Raw genomic sequence first — 8,637 nt, 5'->3', positions numbered from 1 at the left:
CTTATCTATCTACAACAAGTTCTTCATATCTATCTTAGTGTTTTTTCTTCATTCTTGCACGACTAAGTTGATTTAGACATACTGTGACCTAGGGCCTGAAACTTTTGTATATTTTGGTCTGTAGGTTTGCTTTTTTGTTTTATTAACACCAATGAAGTTCAAACCGCTCTGGCTCTGGATCTTAACTTAGTCTTGTTTTTAGTGGCTTACTGTATTCCTGTCAGACTACAATATGTTTTCCTGATCTTGTTTTCCAGAAACACTAAGCAAGTAAAATTAATTGAAGGCAAATGTTAACTTACAAACATTGAAATTGCTTCTATTTTTTGTTAGACCTATGGAAACTTATCTGAAAGAAGATATATTTTATACAAAGCATTTTACAAGCTTATGATCATGATGTTTCATATGGCACACAAATTTTTCCAATAAGAGTCAAAGAAAACAGTTTTGTTTGTCTCAATTTATGCTTTAAAGAACCAGAACTTGGAGACGGAGTGGTATATCTGTAGGGAACATGCCTTAGTTGATGCTGGAATTAATGTTTGGCATTTTGTTCGAGCTTGGATGCTAGAAGTCCTGATGCTAGCAACCATAGACTAGCTAGAAACCCAAGAGACCCAACATTTAAGCAGTTCAAAAATATTATACCATTAAAAGCAAAGGAAAAGAAAGACTACTTATAGCTCTTGTGGTGCTGCTGACCAGAAAGATAAGCATTTAAAAAAGCTCACAGAAAATCTGTGCTTGAGCTAGGAACTGATTCAGATCAGTGCCTTGTGCTTTCTGAATCCTGTTATCACAGAAGATAATGAAATTCCTGAGTCTGACTAAAGGACATTTGGGAGTGATGTTTTCATGTCCTCTAATTAGTCCCTTCACTGACACTTGGTTTTTTTCCAGATGCTCTGGCCTTGTGCAGTTTAAGTTACTGTCTTGCAAACTTCTTCAGTTGTCTCTAAATCTTGCTGTCTGACTTACTAACTTGGGTTTGATTAAAAGCTCACTAAAGTTAATGGAGAGTTCCATTGCATCCAGTGGTTTTTGGAGCATGACTTCAGCTGGAAGCATATCCAGCTGTGGGCATTGCCTAACACATTCCTAGCTTAAATGCATTCCCATTGTATAATTGCTGGCAGTGCTAAATGAATTAATTTATTCCCTTGGTTTTTGAGAGGGCTTTGTTTCCATTTCAGTTCTCCCAGTTCTTGGAGGTGCAATGACTTCTAACTGTGCTCTTGAACTCAATGCCAAAGCCTCAGGGTTGTCCTATTCTTGTTTTTCCAAAACCTTGATTATAAAGCACTGAGCCTTTGATTCAGACTGTCAGCATCCACTTGATATAAATATAATTTTTTCTTTGCTTTGTTTTCTTTTGGGCTTCACAGATTCATCCCCAGGAACTTGTGATAAGAACGAGCATGTGGGAGAAATACTAGCTTTGCCATAAAATGAAAAATCCTGTCTGACCCTCAGAAAGAGTTTGTGTGTGGTACCGAGTTTCCCTCTTGGCACCTTCTCGGTCTGCCAGCCTGAATAGAAATACAGGTCTTTAGTGTACTGCATCAGCTCTGGAAAGTTCTGGTGCTGATTTTTAACAAGGAGGGCAAGATAATATCCAGCTTTGGAAGGAGTCACAGGGGAGTCCCCAAATGAGTCATTCATTTAGTTGTTTCTACTTGGCACCTGGCTAAAAGATGCTTCCAGTCTGAAACTATATAGTAAGAGCAATAAATGAAGATATTGATGTATTTTCATATAAAACAATAGTAACAAAGTGAAAGATCACCTTCTCCTGGGCCAGGGACCCATCTACATAAAGGAGAGGAAATACATGAGTGTTCCAGTACTGGTGACAGTAAGTTCAGCTGCTTGGACAACACAGTTTCCTAAAAAGACGCATTGGGTTTCCCTCAACTCTTTTCCACATTCTGTAACCAGAATTGCATCCACCACAGGAATAACATGGGGTCACTTGCATTATGTGATGGGGACAATTGTGTTTTGGTCGTATGTGGGAGGTCCATAAGTATTCATTTCTCAAGATATGCTATGTCTCACGACCAAAACACAGGTAACATTAACATGTTAAAGTTAGCATTAACTTGTTAACAATAATGTTAGTATGAGGAAGTGAATATGGGGCACTTACAAAAGAAGGCAGCAAAAAATAGGTTTAATTGGTATAAAGCACTGGGTGTAAGCCAAAGACTGTACGATTGGCTCACCAAGCAGGGGCAAGAGCCACCTATTCCGAATAAAGTTGGTATGTCACCTCAGTGGGTATAAAAAACATTGGTCTTAAACTTCAAAACTGATATTTTTGGCAGATCCCTTATGTATTTAAACCTATGAAGGATTATTTCTAGAAAAAGCAACTTTGTGTTGTTGCCTTAAAAGCCCTGTATGTAGTTTATTGTAGTTTATTTTTCACATGGTAGGAGAGAATTCATAGTTGAAGTACTAAAATGTCATACATTGTGTCACTTTGGTTACAGTTTTATATATATTATTCAATTTTTGAAATTTTTGGTCCTTTTTAAATGTCTATAAGCTGTTATATATTTAGGTCAGGTTTCAGATTATTTGGTGGCACACATGTGCCCTTTATTAATAAAATGCCCACAATGAATGCTTGTTTTCTTTGACTTTACTGCAGAGAATAGACTGCAAAGTAGATGTAACTCCATCTACAGACATTCTAAACTATTTGGAAAGACACCTATTATTGTGAACTTGTAAAAATTTTATTTTAGAATTTAAAATATGATCTTTCAGCCAGTAGCCTCTAACCTGCATATAGGTACCTCAATCTAATCCAATTGGATAGTCTTTAGCTTTCTAAATAAAAGTGGTATTTAGCACTCCAAACTATTTCCACTGAATGCTCATGAAGAAATTTACGAAGGCACATAGCAAAGAGCTTTCCCTTTTTGCACCTGGATCCATCTTCTTTGACATCCTACTTCCCTCAGGCCTTTAACGCTAGAATCCTCCAACATTTTCATGAATGTTATATACTGTACCAGAGAGTCTGCTTCATGTCCAATCAAATGTTTTTCTCAGCTTGTTCTTGGTATGTGACATTATTATTTACTGAATCATTTTTATTTATTTTCCAATTTTAAATATGTGGTCAGAATTCTATTGATCAAAGAGAAGTCACGATGGGAAATCCTGGAATCACTGAAGTTAGCTACAATCAATTTCAGGGCTAAAATTCAGGCCAGTATTTTAGAGTGTTTCCTTCTGAGATACTGAACACGCCGACTCTTCTTTCTGTTTGTTTGTTTGTTCTAAAGGCATAGTGAGAGGGTGGAGAGGTAGGAAGCTGCTTTGATAGATCCCTTGCCTGTCTCAGTATCACTTGCATTTCATGAATTGCTGGATTGTGGACCCTCGTTCACCCTAGGACCTTGGGAAAAGGAGTGCATCATATGAACCTCGCTGGGACTAGGGAACAAAGGCTGGAGAACAGAAAAACAAATGTCTCAGAGAGAAGGAGAAAGGAAGGAAATCATGTGTCTGCAGAAGGGATTAGCATTTCCATTTTGCTCATCAAAGTTAAACAAAGTACAAAAGAAGGATTTAGAGTGCTCCAACTGTTCCATCCCTTGTGCAAATCACCATAAGGATTTCCAAGGAGGAAAAAGAGAGTGAAACAGAAAATGCGAGATAGCTACAATTGTTTTTACTAGTAAAGTCTTGTTTAGGTTTAATTATTTCTGTGTAAACAGTGAATGCAAGGAGGAAAAAAAAGCTTTTTAATGAGTCACAGAAATAACTAAAAACCCATTACATATGGATCAACTCAAGTGCCTTATTTCTTACCTCAGTTTGCCTGATTTTTGGTTCTCGATGGCAAATTCCCTTTCAATTCACGTATGCTTAGATACTATTATTCTTTTCCTTTAAAGTTACTTTTATTGTCACCTCTTACTTCCATGGTTGATGTAAACTGTCACATCTTGTAGTATAAGACTTTTTTCCTGTCATTCAAATATTAATTTTTGCTTCTTTGTACTGCCCGTCCAGCTGCATTTTTTTTTTTTTAATCTTCCAGAAAAAAAATAACATGCCTATTTAAAATTTGTCAGATGTATGCTGGATCTGGTTAATATTGATTACTAACAGTGTAATCTCAGAATATTTTAATGCAGTCTGGTCTACCAAACTATGATGCTTTTCTAAATGAGCACCCAGAGTATTGTTTTCTTGCTTATGTAAAGCCCGTATCTATTTAGGCTCTGATTCATCATTGCATTCAGTATACCTGGAATTTCTTAGTTGTTACAAATAAAGCATTAACTTTAACAAGGACGATGCATATTTACATTAAAATCAAACAACAAATCCATATTTACAACAGCAGGAATGGATGGTTCCCATTTTTCTTTTGGAAAGGATGATTTAGAACCTGTAGTATCTGCTTCTGAAATTATTAAACTTTGTTTCAAACTATGAGCATGATCCAAAAACTATTACTTTTAATCATCTTTAGCCAGGCTTGCTGGCTTGACTGTCCTGTAAAATTCAAAGATTCTCCTTAAATACATTCCCAATTTTACCTCTCTAACATTTGGTTGTATAATCAGCCCATAAGTTAAATCCATCACAGCATGCTGTTCACTCTTTCTGTATGTTATAAATTTTCAAGCAGATGAAAAGCTTGTCAGATTATTGCTATATATTATATACAAATAAACCATATGGTTAGCTTAGAAAAGCACTTGGAAAATCAGAGAACTCTAATTATTCAAACTCAGCTAAAACAGGTCTGAAATAGCCTTTGTAATAAATTATATTCCTTGCACCACTTCTTTTTATTTGATTCAAAAGTCTCAAGAGAATGTATTTTTCTCAGGATATTTAGTAATTTCGGTTTGGACACAACTGGCAGGTAATACTGAAATATAATCTAAATTGAGGTTGGTGCTTAAGATAACATTTTTCCTTATTCTATGTAAACATGCATAGGAGACACGGAGAGATGTATTTTCTGAAGATTTTGCTGAAGAAATCATAACGGGTCAGGTTTTTTCTACCTTGTTACTAATGCTTTCAAACTTTTGAAATTAATTGGGTGACAACAAGTGTGCATTTTGTGCTTCACTGGTCTATCAGCTATGTGCACGCAGACAGATATATGCAGGTTATACTGTAGCTCGTTAATGAAGGCAGTCTCAAGAATTCCCACTGAGGCTGAAAACGGGAGTCAGAGCTTCAGACTCACATACTTGGGTTATATTCCACTCACATTAGACAGACTGCCATTCTTCTAAAACCAAATTTACAGTTTGCTGTTTAAGAGGTATAATTTGCATCAGTTTTGAGAAGGAGTTGGGAAAGAAATCTCTGTTTTTTCTTTAATCATAGTTGAACATAAGATAGCACTGCTGAGTATGCAAGCATGTGGTGTCACAGAATGGTTTTTATTAACATCCAGAGCTATTGTCTGCTGTTCCAGCCCAGCCTGTGGACTGGTGGTGTTAGACCCTTTCAGGAAAAAGCAGTTCCTGGCCCCAGAGATGGAAAACTTCAGAGTGTTTTTGCTTAGCTAAACAAGTACAGTTCAGAGCTGGGTTATCATATTTATCACTAAAAGATCTATGATGTTTTGCTTGGGATGGAAAAATAAACCAGAAACAAGGTCCAATAAGACAAGGATTTGGAATTCACTAGAGCACAGGCTTTGTATCATATATTGTATGTTGACATACCCATTTATTCAAAAGAAATAGTGAAGACTATTACTCTATATTTATTTCATGGATAGAGACTGTAAAAGATTATATGTGGCATAATGAGGGCCATAATGTCCTGAACATCCTGAGTAAATTTGAAATTGAGGTCATGAATTAAAGTTGTTTTTCTCATTGGCATAAATTTTACCCAGTTTCCTATGATGTTTGAATATGAAATTGTATGTGTGTTCTTAGGTGTACATTTTGTACTGCATATATTACAGTGTTTTATGCCCTCTAAATGAGCTTCTAAAATGTTCAAAAGATGCTTATAAAGAGGATAGCATGATTGTTTGCATTTGAATGCCTTCATTTAATCCTACAGTTGTAACATAAAAATGACCCCTGTTTTTCTTGACTTTGTTTCAAAATGCATGAATATTAATTACTTGTAGTATCTTAAATTTTACAACGTCAGTACAACTCACTAGAAAATAATTCTCACCTACAGTGATCCAAAGAAGTTATAATTATTCCAACCTGCAGAACATAATCTGGGAATTATTAGTGCAGTGTATAAACCAGTCATTATCATACTTTGCTTAGGCACCAGTGTGTCAGACATGCAGTTGACACTCATGTTCTCATAGTGCAAGAGCCATCTTTCAGTGGCATTTATGCATTGTCTCCTTTTGATTGTTTCTTCTAGCAAGTTAGTGACTCTGAGGGGATTGATCTCAAGGGAAGATCTCCTGGCATTAACCTACGTTGCTCTGGTCTGGTGTTTGGGAAATATATTAATTCCCTTAATCTCTTATGGAATCAAGGATTGAATGTGACTGTCTTCCCCTGGAAGAAAAAAACTAGAAAAATGTTCTTTATAAAGCTGGGATATGAATGGTAAAATAGTTCCCTTTTTTCCCCCAACTATTTTTACAGGTGTTTTGAAACAAAAAAATTGGGTTTCATCTTAAAACTTATTTTAATATTTTTTTAAAAAGTATTGTTATCCCATTGCAAAAAACAGAAATAAAATGTATATAGTATTGGAATATATTTCATAGGATTTTATAAAAAATAAAACTTGTAACCCTACATTTAGGATTTTCAAAATATGCAGGTCTGCAAAGAAGGTTCTTTTTCTAATGAATTTAATTAAATACATACACTGTAAAATAGAGCTGTAGGTGATAGCTGAAAGTGACTGTAGCAAAATAGATGTGTTTCTATATCCAGACGTGAGCTGAACTTCAGCCAGATTGCTATTGCCAGTCCTACTGACTGTCTACATTTTGTTTTCTTGCCATTACTCTAATAACATGGAAATAATTTTTTGAAATTACATGTTTTCATAGAGTCAGTTGTTGGAGGGTTTTTAACAAAAGGCTTTTTTTTTTTCCCGTAACACTCTCCATTCTATGGAAGTTTTCTTTTCTGTTAACTATCAGTTTCTGACTTTGAAATATTTGATAAAAAAAAAAAAAAAAGGCCATGGTCCATACTTGCTATGCAGTGGCAGGAACAGCACCAAGAGTTTTAGATAAGCTGTAGAGAAGGGGAGCAGCTTCACCACGGTGGCCCACCGGATCACTCGTGGTAGCAGGGAGTGGGAAGAGGGGGAAGGGAGAAGGTACACCAACTTTACTAGCCCTCCTTACTACTCCTCCTAGCAAAAGACAGCATTCACAGCTTAGTTCATGTGCCAGAGGAAAGACCATCCTGCTTCACGGATGCATGCAGGTAGCTGGAGTGATACAATGGCTATATCCACACCAGCACTAGGTCATCTGATGGGGGGGGTGACCAGGCTAAAACCGGGCTAAAAAGATGTATTTCCCAGTAGAGCTTCTGAGAGCGTATAGGTCCCGTTAGATGATCCAATCCTGACTACAACAGAGCTTTTCAGGCTTTCTCCAGCCTTTGGGTGCCTGGTTCCAGTTGACAGCAGCCAGTCAGCTCCGACTGGCGCAGCTGAGAGGTGCGGGAGGAACCGTGGCACTCGGCAGGGAGGGTGGGAGGTGGATGCTGCACTCAGGGAACGCGGGGCAGAAGTGACCCAACTGGTCGCACGGAGGGAGACAGACAGAGCTGGTCTGTGCCATGGCTAACCACAGCCTGACTCCAGGACCTCTGACACTGTAAATAAGAGACACACCACCCTTCAGCCAATATTTCTGTTTATTTGTTTTGAATTTCTGCTTTAAACTGTTTCTTTTGTGAGTAGACTTAGGAACATGTCCTTTGAGACACTAATGCACAAAGAATGTGAGGATCTAGATTTTTCTCACAGGCTTTAAGGAAAAATACTAATTTTCTTTAGCTGTTAGAATTACTATGTTGTTTTATCTGTTATCTATAAAATAATGTGACTGTAAACAGGAGTGAAATACAATGTTAGCCAGATCTCCATTTCTATCAGTTAAATATTTGGAAACATCTTTAAAAAAATATTAGCTTGTAGAAAATGTCAACCCAGATAGCAGTTCAGCAAAAGTGCAGAATGCTGTTAGCATGACAATGAAGGAAACTATTACTGGTTGAAGAGCAATATGTGAATTTCTCTACCATTTTACAGGTCAGACATTAGCCATATTTTTAAAGGCAAGTATCCAAGAAAAATACCTAAATTAATACTTTGTGATTATTTTTGGTTGAGCTGAAGTATTAAAATGTTGCTTTTCACTTTCTATTTGAAATGTATGTGGTGTTTTCCAAAAGTGTTTTTCTAATTTATGCACACACACATACACACACACACACACAGAGACACAGACAGATCCTGGTAGCTTCACAGAACTTCAAGGTAGTGTAAGCAAATGGCCTTTAAAACATCCGATTTGCAGGATAGTCTTTTAAGGGGGTGTGTTTGTTTTGCTTCCTTGCCTGCACAACCTGTCACTCTTGCTGCTTAAAATTAAACTGCAATCAGCATCTGCTCAGCTCATCTCTGTGT

Source organism: Aquila chrysaetos, chromosome 26 (assembly GCF_900496995.4).
Source record: "Aquila chrysaetos chrysaetos chromosome 26, bAquChr1.4, whole genome shotgun sequence".
NCBI classification, from domain to species: Eukaryota; Metazoa; Chordata; class Aves; order Accipitriformes; family Accipitridae; genus Aquila; species Aquila chrysaetos.
Note: the sequence above shows the minus strand (reverse complement) of the source record.